Genomic DNA, 18,197 nt, shown 5'->3' on the forward strand with positions numbered 1-18,197 from the left:
TGAACCGCGTGACCCAGGGATGGGGGTGGCCCTAAAACCGTCGCACAGAGTGTTACACTAGTGGCCAGCTCCGACAAGCAGGCACATCCTCCGGAGCGCAACGAAGCTGGCATTTTCTTTTGACGTCCGACTGAAAACCAGAGGAGCTGCTCTTCTGCAATCAGGCTGCTTTTCGCATCACACCAGCCACAGAGTGACCCCACACTTTAGACACAAAGACCCTGGACAAAACTCTGAAAAAGCTTTCGCATTCTTCTACATTGAACCTTAGATTTATAGCCAATCTGCAGCCTATGGACCAAACGCCTTATAATACAACTGGAGTTTACTGACAGGAGACTCTACACACTTGAATACCTTGAAGGACTTTACATGCTATACGCACAAAGCAACAGCAAAGACTTTTATTTCCACAGATACCAGTAGGAAGAGCTCCACGACTAGCCTATCTTCAAATCGATACCAAGCATCATGCTACATACTCCAAGTGCGCCCGCAGGATTAAATAAAGTAGAGGACCGTATCACTTAGTAAACTGAGAGAATGGCTTGAGTGTCCCGATACAGTTATTTATAAACCTCATTTTATCCGTTCGTTGTCAGATACTCTCAGAGAGCACACAATCGGCAACGAATAAAAGCCGCAGTCCCATTCTGAAACTGTACAATAAAAGACGCAGTGTCCTTGGACCCTTGTTCGGGAGTGCACAGATGATCACAGCAAGCACAAAGAGATTCGGTCCTATACAGTACCAACCAGCGCAACTGTAGTACTGTCAGTCGGGCGGGACTCCCGCTAGCCATGCTTACAATCAGCGGGCAAATTCGGCCTTCCTTGTTGGAACAACGCTGTCGTGTCAGCTGGAGACAAGCGGAAGAAGAATATCCTCAAAGACAACATAGCCCCAGCGCGGCCGCGTCATGTTGCCGCCGTCAACTGTCCCGCAAGGCAAATCGTTGTTAGTGTCCGTTATATGCTAGTGTGAGAGCGGGGCCGGTCTCAACAAACAAACACAAAACAAAAAACAAAAAAAAACAAAAAAATCTGTGGGATAGCGCTGGTCACTTTCCTGTCAGCCGCCGCACCAATATCACCGCACAAACCATCACACCATTAACAGAAACTTTCAGTTATTATTTTTTAAATGGATAGAATTAAGTCATGGATTTTAAATCAGTGGCTTCCAAGTGCTGAAGCCACTGATTTTAAGTGTGCAAATATTGTAACACTGCCTGACCAACATTGCACAAAGTATCATTATACTGGCCGCATGGTCGTGTTTATACATCACGTCACCACCTTGTCTCCACTAGTTCAGCAAAGACCACCAAATCCGACTCTGGAAAGAATCGCTCGTTTGTGTCCAGAATGGCCGGCGGCGACTGTGGATGTTTTTATTCCTTAATCAAGCCTCCCCACACACACCCATCGAAACGGTTTGAATTTTCCCCACACCCTCAAAAACAAATGCACTTCCATAACTGGTTGACACCCGTGAAAAACGATCCTCTGTGCGCCTGTTCCCAAACCATAGTGAGCATCGTATCAGGAGGTCCAAGTGCTCCAGAGTGATTAAATGAAGAAGAGAGGCTGACCATTTCGGGAATGGAAAGTCTTGGTGTGTGAGCGTTCTTATGCGGTTATTTATACACCTCCCAACGCATTCATACAAATGATGTTACTGCGATCCTTAGTTGGGAGCTTTCACTGCTAACAAAGTATTTTCAGACTTGTTTTAGGCAAATACAATGGCGTCCTTTATGAGACAACACAATAAACAAAGATCTATGCTGAAAGAGTGCATAACGTTAGCGGGAAAAGTAACCCTAGCCAGCTGACGACTTAAATGTTGCAGTATACCAGCTTCCCCCGACAAAGCCAGCATACACTATGAGCGGTGACGACGAAACAAAAGTGATCCAAATTATCATGGGACAAGAATGACTCGCCTTGCCAGATGCTCAAGCGGGATGGTGCATGTAAATCACATTATGCTTGTGGAACAATAACCCCGCACATCCCAAACAAAAGCCTCCAGCTGGACTTTCTCTGCGTTAAACTGGCATGACAACCATATTTGGTAGCTTGCTTACCAACTCGCTAGCAGAATAGCAATTTAGCGTTCACGAGTACACAATAAACAATTTAGCTAGCTTGCCATCTACCAACTACTGCTCACCTTATGAGTGAGCTGCCGCTACTGCCACTAGAGTCAACGAGAGAACATGGTTATATCGTAACTAATTTCCGTTAGTCGAGCACTCGCTGCTTGGTGGTACTGCACTCCGAGTCTCAAGCTGGCTAGCTCGTTAAACGTTCAGACAAAGGAAAAGTTAGCCAGCTAGCCAAGGAGGTTAGCTCTCAGAGCATGCGAGCACTAGCTAATATTAGCTTGGTAACTGACAATAACACCAAGAAGCCAACTTTCAACTAGTCAGCTGCTTCAATTATCTCAGTCATGGTTAATGCAACGATGTATTCTAATAGCAACCGCTGCTTGTTACTAAGCTATATGTCAACTTGCATGACCGCTTGTTGGCTATTGATCCAGCTCTCACACTTATTACAGTTTGTGAATGATCTAGTTACACTTTTGTTTTTAGCCAACACAACTTATCCATATGCTTAAAATTACTTGCAAACGAGTATAATTATGCTAGCTGTTTTAGATCTGAAATGTATACATCATTATTTGAGTTCGAAAAACTACTAGCTAGATAACGTTAGATGGCTAGACTTGAATAGCTGGCTTTATGATCCAGCTTTCCTAGTACCAAATGTATTGGCATAGTCAGACCATAATGATAACATGACGTTTCATTTTTAGTTTTTACTTCTTTTTTTTGTTTTACTCCATGTGATGTTAGACTGAAAGCAGCCCATCTGGGTACAGTCTGACAAGCCGTTTCCTTCAGACACTGCGTTCATTTGGCTTGCAAGAGATAGGGACAATGTCATTTGCACACAGATCTGGCTTAGCGAACCGGTTAGCTATGTTATAGTTATGACTTTATATTAACATGAGTATCAGAGTCGTCAAAACAAGGTTATGCGATTGGTGACGTTGTCTTATTGTCAAGGAAACTAACTTTAAGCAGCGCTACAATGTATTTTTGCTAACCTTTAGTTAGCTAGTCTACCAACTGGTATAACAATTGACACAACACATACACCGCTGGAGAACAACTGTGTATTCCGCATCAATCTTGTGCGTTTTATGTAGACAAACATAACGTTAGTTAGCTAGCGCTGCTAAAGACCAACAGCATTTCGAAATGTAATTTAAAATAGCTAGCTAGATATTTCTAACAAAGCGTCCACCGTAAGGTTACTTACCACAATGACACCCTGGAAACGTGTCGTGATTCTCCCTTCTCTAGCCAGAGTTCGATCCGCACTCTCCGGACCAAGTTAGCAACGGCTCACACACAGTGGCAAGGACTCACGGCAATCAACCGCTCCGACCTGTACTTGCCGTAACAAAAGCAAGTGGTGGAAAATCCTTTTATTTGCTTTGAATAAAAATGCCACATTTAAATAATGTGTACGCGTTCTTCTCCGGTCTTTCTCTTTATTTATTCTACCCCGTTCCCTTGAAATAATGAGTCTATTGCACGATTTGAGAGCACAATGATCTTATCCGACTGTACGTGAAAGCAGCGTCTGCCCCCTTTACTCATTCACAAACACTGCTACGTCATATATTGCTTCGAAGGGAACTGTGGACATCGTAGTTCTTATACACACTTCCTTTTGTTTGAAAACCTTAAACAGCGGAAGTCGGTCACTAAAAATACATCTCCCATGAGATGTATTTTCATATTCAAACCGAAAATATGTGCACATGTGTGTGTTAGGTATGCGTCTGCGGTTGCAATTTGACATATTTATTAATTTTACTGTTTAAACGGTTTATGCATCTGTACAGCATTGCAGTAATATTGTACAATAGAGTATTTTTCAGTCATTCCATCTGTAAAAAATAAATACATGAAAACGTAGCTTATATATATATATATATATATATATATATATATATATATATATATTAGCCGTTGATGAATGGCTCCTCCACATGGGGTATCTTGACTCAGTAAACCTTGGACCTCAAGAGGTCTATATCAGGTCATTTGGTGGGTTATGTCAAACAGTAATGGAATTAAACACATAAAGCAATATTGCTCTGTTGAGAAGGGAGAACTACTTTCAGGAATCACATGTTGCATTTTTATGTGTGCAAGTGAGTCAGTTAACTTGGATCGGATGTAAAAGCACAGTCCAACTGTCTCATCACGCTTGAGACTGAAATTTTGCATTTGCAGAAAAAACACCACACTCCTCCTAGTCAACAAACATCACAGCAGGGGACTTTAACTCTGAACATGCCAATCTCAAGCTTACATAACAGTACAGTAACTATGATGTTCTACAGAGCAAAAAACTGGAGAGAGTTTCCCATATGTGACAGTTAACTGTTCTTTAGTGTTGCCTTAAATGTTACAAATACAGTTGATAATAACAGAGAGGGATTCAAATCTGATCTTGTGCAAACAGATGAAACATTCAAACATTTACTTCTCACATCCTGCAAAGAATCTGCTGTCTCCGTGATAACAAGTCTTGTGACCTGTTAATAAAATCCAAGTGTAAAGTGGCACCTGCTAGTTCTCAGAACCGTTGAATAAATTGTCATCAGGGGGAATTGCTTTATAAATACCTGTAAAATTTTCAAATGGCAGACGGGATCATCAAAGACAGACAACAGCAGCTGTAGGAACTATCAGAAACAGTAAAAAGGTCTTATAGTCCCAAAAGGTATAGATGATATTTGAAAATGTAAGGTGTACAGTGCAACTGGCACAGTGTATATATTTGCATAAATTTTACCATAAGGGAGAGAACTGTTGCTGACAGTGTTGAGAGAACAGACCTGTGATCTTGACTGTATTCTGCAGACAACACTTCCTCCTCCAAATACTGTACTGAAGTTGGAGAATATAATGCATGATCCTTCATTTAGAAAACATTGCAACTCCACGCTGATTCAATGTTCTGAATTGATGTGATCTCGGAGTATGAAAGGTACTATACAATCTAAGTCATACTTATTATGTTGTTTTGAAGAACCCTACACTCTCAGAAGAAATGGTTATAAAAAGGCTTCTTTGTGTCTCAATAGAGGAACCATATCTAGTTCAAGGGCCCTTTTTCAAAATGGTTCAATCTGGGAGCACGTTGGAGAAAGTGTATTTGCTGCTTGGCAGGATTAAAAAAGCAGAGATGAGCAAATTACCAGGTTTTTTTTTTTCCCAAGGCACATGAGTTTGTTTCTGTGGCGCTGCATTTGTACAGGTCCTTTTTACAGGGAAAAACACCACTGAAACATCAGGTTTAGCCTCTCGAACATGTGGCTCAAAAAAGGCCAGGGGGCACAAATGCTTCTGTGACACGCTCACCTGCACAACTTGAGTGTTTTGTATGTTGCGTGTGACTGTTTTCCAGCCAATCACATACCTAGGATTCTCTGACTCCAGTCAACCTTCAATCCTCGTTGACACCAGATGGCATGCCGCACACCAACCCAAAAAAGAGCGTTTTGCCCTTTAAAACGTGAAGCACAGGGAATGTGAGTGCTAACGAGGGACTGTGAATCCATCTCACAGGCCTACAGGAGCCCACAGGTTTGCGATAACTGTGCGCGACGGGACAGTCACAGGTCCTCCTCACTACCGCTCGGCCACCTCCCACGCTCTCCCCGCGCGGACTCTCCCTCGTTATTTCTCTCTCGCGCTTTTTAAAACGCGTTTGTTATGGCAGGGTTTTCGGCAGGGCCAGCGGCACTTCCTCGTTCGTTCCCCTGGATTTGTAGCCGATTTCAGGAGGACACCAGGCGCAGGGAGGCAGTTGCCTGATCAGCGCTCACACGTGTGCTCCCCGGGGGCAGAGAGGAAGGGCGGGGCAGGAGGGCGGGGCAGACGGGCGGGGCAGACGGGTGGGGCAGGAGGGCGAAACGAGCAGTCAGCGCGATGCAGATTCTAAACTGTTTGACGACGGCGGTCAAGCTTAGCAAAAAATGTCAACGTGTGCAAAAGGTGAAGGTTCGGGTTGGTGTTCAGGTCACGACTGCACCCCACACTCACGCTCTTCAGCAGAGCAGGACACGCCCCACCTCTCCAGTCACTAAGAGCTCCAGAAGCACTCATGAAACATGAAAAAAAGTGTTTGCACAACAGTGGACAAAAAAGTACTGTATTAAAGCGCCAGGCGTGCAAAGACATACTGCCACATCACCAGTGCAGGGCTCTTGCATTTCCATCCAGTGATATTGAATCACTTTGCCAACGAAAGCTGTTTTTTTTTTTAAATGCAACAACACAGCACTTCAGCTGAATATATAAAGAATGTGATCTGCGGAAAAAAAAAAAAAAAAAACATCAGCTGATTTATGTCCCGACGTGCCAGCGATCACAACTCTCAACCCGGGGAGCCACTTACAAGAATGGATGCAACACGGCATTAAGAGGAACGAGCCCCATAAATCTGCCGCAGTCAAAGCTCCAATGGGAGCGGGTGTCTGTTGGCGCACACACATAGCGCAAGGCCCACAATGCCTTGCAGGAGCGAACCGGCGGCGGAGATTGCCTGTGGACCTGCGGACTCGCTGGCCAACCGATCCCCAAAGGGCTCTGCCGAGGGCTTCGGTTGTCCACCGCAGGGACCTGGAGCGAGCGAGGCCGGCCAGTGTTTTGATAACAGCGTGACTTTGACGTACGGGGGTGGGTGGGGTTGGGGGGGTGGGGGGGTGCTGATGTGGATGTAATCGGATTCTCGCTTCCTTCTCTACCCTCGTTTTGGCGACGCACCGGCCCGGCTGACGTATTAAAACACAAGACACACGCCCACATTAGGGCATAGTCACTCTGCTGCCGAAATGCCTCACGCTCACCCCTTAATCTCCGTCGGACTTTGAATGTTACCGCTCCGGGTGTTGCCAGGCAGACTCGGCTCTACAGCACCTTCCTTTCACGTTTCACATTTCACACTTTCTCATGTTGGAGCCGCAAGAGGCACCTTTTCTTTCGCTCTACACTATTTTCAGAAATCATTTTTACCTAAAGCATATGCTTATTTTTAATAAGGCCTGGCTAGCGTTGGGATAGTACTGGCAAATATTTCTCTATATCAGGTTTTTAGCTCAGTTAATATTATGAAGCAGAATTCAGGAATGTCAATGGGACAATGAGAAGGGAGCTTGTACAAGTATGCCACTGCTTTTCCATTTAATTTGCTCCAGCCCTAGCCATGTGTTCAGTTCCTCTGACACTAATTAAATTAAAGCTCCACTTTATACCTGTACCCGTTTCATTGCTCTTCTCTTAAAATGCGGTAAGGGGGTGGGGAGGGTGACACTGCGTGTGTCACGGCCTCGAGGATACGTGCTCATTCTCCAGGGATGTTGCTGTTGCAAATCAAACACGAAAACATAGCAACAGACCTGGGCGAGTTCTCAAGTGCAAAGTGGCTAATGTAGGTATTAACAAAGAGTGCTATGAAGGCTGCCCGCGGTTCCGTGGAATTACATAATAAAAATTTCGTACTGATGCTTAACCAAATATTACGTTTCTCAACTGCCGCGTGTTTGGAAGCCGGCCTGTCTGCTGTTGTCAGGCTGCCATGGAGACAGTAACTATGTACACGGATATGTTTACAGAATGTTTCAGATATCAGAAACCTGAGGGAAACAAAAGACCGATTGGCCAAATTCCATAAGTACATGCTCGTGCGTGCCAGTGTAGTATTTTAGAACATCGAAGGTTGTACATTTATAATTTTTATTTTATTTTATAACTCACGTTGTCCTGTCTTGGTGGTGGATCTGATTCGTCACAGGCTATTCCGCGACTCCTGCAACCAGATACCGAGGCAGCAGCACTAATATGGAAAACATTAAAAGCTGGATCCAGTGCACAAGCTATTCTTTGCACTTTGTGCACACTTTGGGTCAACATCTGCCCTTAAGTTGGCTTGCATTGGTGGGAAATAAGCAAGGCCTGTACCTTTGCGACAAATCGACGTCTACTGGTTCTCTTGCTGCCGATGCACTAAGTGAGCTCCGTGAAATATGTAGGTATTTTTAGAAACGAGGCAGTTAATTACACAGGCGAACGTGGTCATTTTGTTCGGCTGTCAGGGTCTTTTCTGTGAGCTCACGGTTCAGAGGCGATGAGGTCTTGTAGAGCGCGAGAGCAGTTATAGCCTTTTCAGTGGAAAGTAGAATCGACAAAAGTCTTAAATGCATAGTCCCCACGGAGTTATATCACTCAGAGGTCTCAAGGTGCTTGTCACGTCTGTACTTATTTATTTAAAAGCTGGGCTGTCAGTGCAAATATCACAAGACTATTGACCGGTATGAATTGATACCGAGTAGAACAATGCAATCTTTTTTTAAACTTTCTTTCCGAGAAAAGGGCGGAGAACGACGCGTGTAATTACATTAATTATGTATTATGAAGAGATGTTTCCTTTTATTCGCGAAGTGTTGATTGTGCTCGTCTCCAGTTGTGACATAGGCGTGAAATCTAAATTAAGCGCTGCCGAGAGTATTGAGAGAAACAGGGAGAAGAGGGGGATTAACACACGCGCACACTAGCAAGCACCTGGGAAGAGATCTTAAGACCGCATGATCTCAACTCACACTGTTCCAGTGGAGCGGGAGGGAAGTGTCCAGTTCTCGTTTTTCCCCGACCACCCCTTACCGCGGCATTCAGTGTGCGAGACGACGAGTCACGCCGATTGCCTCGCCTTTGCACGTGAGGAGGGAACCCTTTTCAGTGACGCTGCAGGCCGCACAGAAGGCCCATTAACATCGCCCTGGCAGACCGTTCCACACGTCAGCTGAAACAAACTGGTATGTCATTCTCATCAAAGGGTGGTAGCCCGTGGAACAGAATATTCAATGTCCCACTGTGAAACTAGCATGTCCCTCAAAGCAATGTACAACCCAGCAGGTCCGATCAAGTTCCTTTCACAAAATGGATTGGGGCAGTTCTGTTTGAACAGTAGACAGTGAGTAAATCTGCTTCAGAAAGATTTGCCACATGCTGCAGCTAGTCCACGGTTTGTGAAATGCATTATTATTGCATATCTTATTATTTACCTGGCATTTAAAGAGTTACATATTTCGAAATGTGTGTGTGTTTGGCAAAAGCCTGGTTCCAACCACATCCTGGTCACGTAGCACCTCTGGGAATAATGGGACGGGTGGGGGGGGGGGGGGGGCAATCTCCCTTCCTCAGCAAAGAAACCGGTGACATTTCCAGAAGCATCACCAGATCAATGCCTCTTGCCCCTTCCTCGAGCACCCCCCCCCACCCCCACCCCCCCGGCCCCCTTGATCCTGTCTCCTACTGAAAGTACACTGATTAAACCAGGGCTGTGCTCCAGAACATTGCGTGCCCTGCCTTTTAATATTGAAACTGAAATGGGACCGGTGGGGGGGTGGGGGGGACCAGACATCGGTGCAGGATGGTACGGTAATTGTTACCCTTCCCTCGTCTGTATTGTAATCGTTATTGTAATTGTTCCTGATTCGGCCTGCTGGCCTTTGAATGAAGAGCATGAACAAGGGCCAGGAAAGTCGCTGCGGCTCTTGAAGTGGGGTTTTTGAAGTGCAGATGCGTGCCGCACTGGAGCCAAATGAGAGGGTGGGCTGGGGCTGGGGGGGTAGAAAGCACTGATTTTGGCAGGAGGTCTCATGTGTTCCCTGTCCTTGTGGACACCCTTGGGTCGGGAATCAGAACACCTGCTTTTTTTAGGGGGGGGGGGGGGGCGGTCACAGGTGAAATCCTCAGGGAGAGTAGTGGAAAGGCCTTCCATCAAAGCGAGGGCCGGGCTGTTTGTGCCCCCCCCATCCCTGGGCAGCCGAGGCACGTGTCGCTGTGAGGCAGGCTGTGAGGTGAAGCCCCCCCCCCCCCCTCCAGCCCCCAGAGATGGGGGGGCCCGGGACCCAGGCTGTCAGATAGCAGCTGTGATCTGCTGTGTCACCGTATCACCGGTGCTTCCGCTCAAAATGAGTTACTGTACAGCACACAGCCAGCTGGACTTTCAGTGCTGCGGCGTGTGTGTGTGTGTGTACAATTTGTGTATGTGTGTGTGTGTGTGTCGGTGTGTGCAATGTGTGTGTGTGTGTGTATGCCCGTGCCTGTGAGTACAATGTGCCTGTACGTGCGTATGTGCGTATGTGCGTGTGTGTGTGTACTTGTGCCTATGCGTTTGTCTGTGCACATGTATATCCGTGCACGTGTTCCTATGTGCATGTGTGCATTAGTGTGGGACTGCAAATATTTGTGTGTGTGCGTGTGCATGTTTGTATGTATATGTGCATTAGCACTCATGCCAGTGCATATGTGTGTGTTTATTTAACTATCTTACTGGGACTGTGTCAGGAGCCATCATTGTTTTGCGGTTCATTATTACAGCAGTTGCTTTCTGAATTAGGAGGAAATCTTGGTGACCGTTGCTGAGAGCTGGCTTTGCTATTGCGCTTCCTATCGTTGCATTGAACAGGGAAAGGGAGCTGCTCTGCTCTCTCTAGCTGTGCTCAAGGCCAGCGGTCAGCTCTGCCTCCTCTTCCAGGGCAAAGCTCTCGCCCCCCCCCCCCCCCCCCCCGGAACTGGCGGGCTTCCAGCTAGTGTTGCTCTACTGCTGGTTGAACACAGCCCTGTCCTGTAAGGCTGAGACGATCGCGTGGAAACTTAACAAAAAAAAAAAAAAAAGATAAAAGAGAGAGAAAAAAAGAGGAATGCATTGCACAAGCAGACTTCCTCCTCCATCCCTCGGCTGTGTGTAGGAGAGGAGCACTCCCTCCATCGGAGGCATTTTGTGGAATTTAACCGTGTGGGATTATTCCGGGTCGGTATTTGCGGTCCTAGATCAAATTTGCACGGGGATGGGGTTGTGTTGCACTCTGCAGTCTCTCCCCCCCCCCCCCCCCCCTCACCCCCCCTTTCCCCTGCTCATGTGGCCCGTGTGCTCCAGGCCTGGATGCCTCTCAGGCCTCTTTCCTTCCTGCTTTTGTGTGGGGGTAAAGCTTCCCCCCCCCCCCTGTACAGCCATGGCACAGGCTACAGGTCATAGCTATTGGCTACAGGCTTACAGGCAAGGCTATGGCCTAGGTGATCTCCTAGGCCCCCCATCTGTCTGGGATCACAAGCCTACACAACCCAACACCCCCTCCCCCTTCCCAAAAGGGAGCTTCCATAGAACATTTTGCCTATGGCCTCCAATAGTTGACCCCAGGGCAGTAGTTCTCAAACTATGGGTCAGGACCAACTGGCGAGTTGGGACAGGGTTTAGGTAGATTGTGAAACACTGTACATGTGAAACATTATTTACTGTATGATATGTACTCCCCATAGACCTTTTCAAAATCCAGATAGACCACTGCACTAGATACACATGCAGTTTTTTTGACATGTTTGATCATACACAAGACAAGATTGTGAATATATACTTGTGGATATGAACCACAAATGGAAATGATATCAAGTGACCTTTAATTTTATCAACAACGAGTCGGTTCCTGCAAATCGATTACAAAATTCAAACATCAATACACGTTGTCGGTTGCAAGTGTGAAATTCTACCTGCAGACACCTAAGCTGCTGTAATTCCACATAAACAGGACATGACAGACTGGAATGGCTCTTTCCGGAAGAATCTATGCAATCACCAAGGTGTGAGTAAGCCTGAAGGACTCAAGTGTTCTGTTTGTGAGAACTGCAGCTGGCTGCCTGTCAGCCTGTTTCTGTCCAGTGCATGGGGCATGATGGGAGCACTGTGACATCAGAAAGAGCCAATGGTTCCATCCAATCAGCACAGAGACCCAACACCAGAGTCTCTGGCAAGCAGACGGACAGAATCCCTTAATGATTCCCCCTGCACGTGTTAAAAGCACTTAGCAACCAAACACAGCAGGAAGGGGTAGGGCTGTACCTTTCAGGAGATAACTAACAGGAAAAAAAAAAACAGGATGACTACAGGTTGACCGGAGACCGGACGAGTAAAAGACTCAGGTAATCATTTTCGGGACGTTCTGTACCAGGCGGCCTGACTTCTCTCTAATTCTGATTCCAACCGTGTGTGCGCTGTGATATATGATTCACAGGAATTCACTTCACGGAAGATTCACACTTATGAAATATTTCATATATTATGTGTAAATCACGCACACGCATGCGTATCCATGTGCATCGGTCCCAGCAAGTTTAAAGTGCTTGCGGAGTGGTATTAATTTAATAGAAGGAGCCTTCTGGGGTTTGACTGTAGGAGATCCTGAAGTGCATTTAGTGGGCCTATTGTTCCTGTTGCCATGGCACCATTTGGCCTCATGAGGGCAGAGTAGAGCCCACAGATCCCCACCCATAAATACTGTGACCGCTAAGCATGAGGAGATGAGGTAACTCTAGGCTGGTGGAGTCTTGCTGATTTTAATGGCATCAGCCACTTAAGCCCTGCTCCCTCCCCCCCCCCACTCAAGCCCCTCCCCCAGACATTTAGCCAATCACAAGGCAGCTTTAAGAATGACTGTGGAACATGGGGAAGAGTGACACGTTACAGGCTTGAGGTACAATGCCAGGCCTTGTACCTCTGCCATCTGAAACAAATCTATTTCTGTGAGAGAGAAAAATGCTCAGCGAACATAAATATGACCTAACCTTACAGGAACTCCATGAAATGCTCAGCAGTATCAGAGATAACTACCCTGACCCCGACCGCATTGATGAAAGTGGTGGCCTTGTCTTGTCCTGCATTCTGTTTACAATTGAACATGTGGAAACTACCAAAACATAGGAACTGGAGGAGACGTTATTATGTAACGGTTGCATCATTGTGCACACACGGATCTCTTTCTGTCTTGTCCGATATTGATTACTGCTGTCCTTCTCAAATTCTAAATAGCTCATTCTAGCTAGCTAAGTCGGTAGCAATGAAACCAAATTAAATTTGCATTAAAGTGCTTTCGCGCAATATTACATTAATGTGGAATGAGTTAAAATCTGCACTCTTGGGAGAATGCTAGATTAATGAGGTACACAAATGTACAGTACTAAACTCCACCTCTGCTCAGTTTTCCATCTGCACTTCTTGAAGATGGTAATTCATGTAACTATTGGCTAGTTCTGGAAATAGAATGTACTGCAAATACATTTAAATGCAACATATGATCAATATATTCGAACACAATATATGGGTAATAAATTGCAGGTATATGAATACACTGCCAACCGTCCTTTCAGAGAAACAAACTGTAGTGCTTTGAACTGTGAATATATTGGACATACATAAATACAAATGTATATATATTTTAAAATATATTTATTTTTGTTAATTTATCCTTCATTTACTCAGTGAGAACTGAGATCATGGGTCTTTTTTACAGATGAGCCCTGAGCATGAACATAAATGGTAAATGGACTGCATTTATATAGCGCTTTTATCCAAAGCGCTTTACAGATTGATGCCTCTCATTCGCAGAGCAAATTAGGGGTTAGGGTTATGGTTCTATCAAGGACACTTCGACATGCCCAGGGCGGGGTTTGAACCGGCAACCCTCCGACTGCCAGACAATCGGTCTTACCTCCTGAGCTATGTCGCCCCTCCTGAGCTATGTCGCCCCATAACAAATATATAATATATATATATATTGAACATATATTGCTGTCAAATATATTTTTCACGTTAGCATGCAGTACATTGTGTTTGTGCTAATGGGTTGACAGCTGATCCAGTCAGCAGTCCTCAGACGGCCCCTGGTCTGTGTGTAATGATCTTGGAGGGGAGACTGTCCAGAATTGATCTACAGTGAGGAGAAGTCATGAACCCTCTCACATTCCCATTGAAAAGTAAATAGAAGAAGAAGAAGGAAAAAAAAACTCAGTTATGGAATTATCGTCCTGTTATGAGTTTCCGGTTAACATTTTTTTTTTACCCTTCATGCGAGTGACTCATTCTATAGATGTGGAGATTGCTGCTAATGTCTGCGATCTGCTGAATGGAGACAGCCAGTGGTGCCAGTAATTTCACCCCCCAGGTTGCCCCGCCCCCCCCCCCCCTTGGGAGTCTCCAGCGTGGAAAATTAAAGGATCGATATCCACGCCTGTCCTCCCTGAAATCCATCTCATTCATATCAGTAATGTCTGAACATCAGGAGAGGCTTCAAATGGAAGCCGAGCCTCGTCTGTGGCGCTTCCGCCATTTTGGCTCCTCTTCGCGTTCCATTTTGGTTCCTCCCACCCTGGACATATAAGACGGGGACCGGGAGGCCGTGTTAAGTGAAACTGGGAAGCCGCGCCTCATAAATAATTGGGTGAGAAAACTGAAGTGAACTGTCCCAGCTCCTCTTATTTAATGGTGCCCCACAAGACAGACGCAGTCCTGGTTTCGCAGCCTTTGCTGACAGAAAGGGACTTCATGAAAGTCTGTCTAGTGCACTGATCAGTGTGGGAGTTAGGATAGTACTGAACAGTCTTGTGTATCCCTTCTGTCAAACGTGAGCGACTATTAGTGGATTCTAGGAAGTGAAAGGGGTATTTTTGCTTCAAGCTTTTATTATTAATATACTGAATGCTTGAATATGATACTTGTTTAGAGATACAGTTTCCACCACTGCGTGAAAACCAGAGCAGATCTCCTTTATCTGACCACTGTCTGCTGCTTCTGTATGCCGTCCTACGTAGAACTTTTTCTGCACATGAAACAATAATAAAAGTAACACCAAAAGTAACAACATGTAAACACCGTGTCTCATGCACAACAATAGATTCCGCAATGAGTACACATGAGAGACGACCTTTGACCCCCAGCAGGATGGGTAAATATTTAATGAGGAATGAAATTCTACTCATTAGGTCTGTACAAAATGGACTGACAGTGCAGACCAGGGCTCAGGTGAGGGTCATGTGATTGATCCACACCTGAAGTAAACGGATACCTGAACTCTTTTGTTAAAAGAGACGGTAAAGGGGCTGAACATAGTTTTATAAAATAACCATACATTATCATAGAAGGGATGTATCCACTCCACATCCACCAAATATCTAGTCAAAGTAATGTCAATAACTAGAATTACACACATTTCAAGTCAGACATGAAATCTGCATTGAAAAAAAAACCTCTCTTACTTCTCTTCAGATTAGACTGGGCTCCTTTGGCACATGCTTCTTTGGTACAGCCTCCAAAAAAAAACTGTTCTAGAACACTGTCAGCCAATGAGGGAGAAGCATGGGGAAAGGATGAGAACATTCCGTTCAGCTGATAACCACCCTGAACCTGAACCTGTTTTTCTGACTGGTCCTCGGGATCAGCAAAGCCTGACAGTTTTATGGAAGGTCACCTAAACACGCCACCAGCGCTTCCTGTTTGTGGGTCGCTGCTGTTGTTGAGGGCAATACCACAGTGTGTAACAATGAGCTGGGTGCATTGGTCCTCATCTGCTAGGATTTTATTTGAGCCTATTTCTCTCTCTCTCTTTTTCTCCCCCCCCCCACCTCTCTCTTTCTCTCTCCATCTTTATTTCCCTTTGTCAGCCAGGTGCTGCTGTAAGGTGACACCTCCTCCTCCTCTTCTCGGGTTGGTTCAAGGTCGTAAGGTTACTGGAAGGGAGGGACGCTCTGTGCGGGTACGTGTGTGTGTGTGAGTGTGCATGTGACTGTGTGGGTGTGTGTCCGTGGACATGTGTATGGACATACAGGCTCTAGTGCGTGGGTGTGTGTACAATATGTGTGCAAACACGTTCTACGCGTTTATGTATGTGTATGTGTATAAGTACGTGTCTGTATTTCTACGCGTTTATGTATGTGTGTGCGTATGAGTCTGTGTCTGTTGCCAGTATCTGAAGGCGTGTGTACATGCTAATGCGAGACCTCGAGCGCCAGCAGTGCTAACACCAGGAGCAGCTGTTGGTAATGGTGTGGCAGCAGTTCAGCTGCAGAAAGCTCACACCTACAGGGGAGCTGAGAGCTGGTCGACAGCACCAAGATACGGCCTTCTCTCACCCTCCGTCTTCAGCACGGTGTGATCTGTGTGTCTGAGAAATACACCCCTCTCACACCGCCCCACTGACTGTGTCTCTACAGCCTTTCCCTTGTCTTATACAGTGCTGTACAGCCACATATCCCACACACACACCTCCCAGGGTTATGTACTATAGTACATCCACATATCCCACACACACACCTTCCAGGGTTATGTACTATATTACATCCACATATCCCACATACACACCTCCCAGGGTTATGTACTATAGTACATCCACATATCCCACACACACACCTCCCAGGGTTATGTACTATAGTACATCCACATATCCCACACACACACCTCCCAGGGTTATGTACTATAGTACATCCACATATTCCATACGCACCTCCCTGGGTTAAACACTACCGCACATCGACACTGTCCAGCTTTATACACTAGTGTACACTCACACACACCTCCAAATGTTATACACCAGTGTATGTTCACATATCTCACACACACCTGCCAGTGTTTTATATAATTTTCATAGTATTATTTAAGTCTTATAAATAAAATTTGTTAAATCTTCAAAGCTTTTTCCAACCTAGCCCGCTATCTGATTAGAACTAACTAAATAAGGCCTCCCGTTATAACCGTGTGCGACGCTCATAACTTGAATCATGAGTACCATACGCCCCCTAGTGGCTGTGTTGAGCCACACTTTAAAAAATAAATAAATCGATGTCCAGACAGCTTTTCAAGAAAGCACATTCAGGCACATTCCACGAACACCCCACTGTCATTCTGAAAGTTATGTCAGAAAAAAACGAACTTCCTAGTTGTCACTTGTGGTTTTGTAAGTGCAATTTGAGTCGATTAGGTGCAAAGTCGTGAGGCATGATGGCTGAGTGTATACATTTTATCAGAATGCTAAATTTACACTGAAAAGGGTCATTTTGCATACTGATTACTTTAGCAGACTTATGTTATGTAAAATATATCTAAATACAACGTTGTATACATTTATTCATAACATTTTTATAAATATTTTTCCTTCCATTTTTCCAATCTAAATGTTTTTTTCATTTGAGTCTGTCCTTCATTAAAATTGCATGACAGCGAAACAACTGATAGCCATTCACGTGGATGCGTGTTCATTCTCATTAATGATTCATGTGCAAGTAGAAGCTACTCACCTCAAATTCTGTACTCTCTTACAGTGCACTCAAGATCACTAATCCCCAGAGCAAATGTGTTTGCACACACACACACAAAAACACACACACACACATACACAAGCATGCACACACACATACACAAACACACACATGAGCGCACACAATACCTTCCCCTCTTGTCTCGTGTGCACGACATCACTTCCTGTTCTGAACCTGAAGCTTACTCCGTCAGAGTTGATTTGATGCTGGAAACATGCTAGCAGCTAGATCCAGGCTGATGGCAGCTGCGAGGTTAGCGTGGGTTCGAATGGGTGGTCTATCTGCCACAATCTCTCTCTCTACCCCCGCCCCCCCCCTTTGGCCATGAGCAGTCGCCCTCTGGCGTCTCCTCCTGTCAGTGCTGTCTGTGTCTGGCTCGAGTCCAGCTAAGATCATCTCGCTTAGCCCTAAGTCTGCCCCCCAACCCCCTCCCCCCCCCCCAGCAGAATCAGGGCCTCTCAAAGACGCATTGTTTTGCTTCCAGGGGAAGAATTCATTCTGGCTGGAAAAAGATCATTTTTCATTTGTTTCTTATTGAACCAACGTTTTTTTCTTCTTCTTCTTTTTTTTTTTTTGGTGAAGTCACACAAGAGCTCAACAAGGAGCTCTTTTATGTATCATGATGTCAAACTCACTAAGGAACAAGCAGAGAAGCAGCTAACGCTCGGTTAAAAAAGGAATAGCCAATACAGCATATTTGAAAGCTTAGGATGTTTACTGCAAGCTCAATATGGTGTTACAGATGCAGTGACAGTGCAGTGTTTGCACAGTGTGCAGGCAAAATACCTGTACAGGTAAAATACCTGTCAAACCCATGGCCGCGCCCAGCAATATCCTCTACTTTCTGTGGTCCTCCATTGGTCACAAATTGCGAGAATCTAGCTGGGGGCAGGGCTGCCACCAGGGATATTGGGCCCCATGAAAAGATCTCACATTGGGCCCCACCACCCCAGAAAATCC

General features: G+C 45.5%; 1 protein-coding gene across 3 annotated transcripts in view; it reads right to left on the reverse strand.

Annotated features, from left to right (window-relative positions):
* Nucleotides 1–18,197, reverse strand: part of LOC135244207 (E3 ubiquitin-protein ligase pellino homolog 1) — a 65,185-nt gene that overhangs the window by 31,532 nt on the left and 15,456 nt on the right. Inside the window, exon 1 of one of the 3 annotated variants that reach the window (XM_064316500.1) lies at nucleotides 3,337–3,696. The exons of 1 other annotated variant lie outside the window; for it this stretch is intronic. The gene's annotated coding sequence lies outside the window, so the exon portion shown is untranslated. Of the gene's footprint in view, nucleotides 1–2,179; nucleotides 3,308–3,336; nucleotides 3,697–18,197 lie in introns of those variants that run through there. One more of the 3 variants, XM_064316517.1, reaches the window with a different exon arrangement.

This window comes from Anguilla rostrata, chromosome 2, assembly GCF_018555375.3.
Source record: "Anguilla rostrata isolate EN2019 chromosome 2, ASM1855537v3, whole genome shotgun sequence".
In the NCBI taxonomy this organism is placed as follows: domain Eukaryota; kingdom Metazoa; phylum Chordata; class Actinopteri; order Anguilliformes; family Anguillidae; genus Anguilla; species Anguilla rostrata.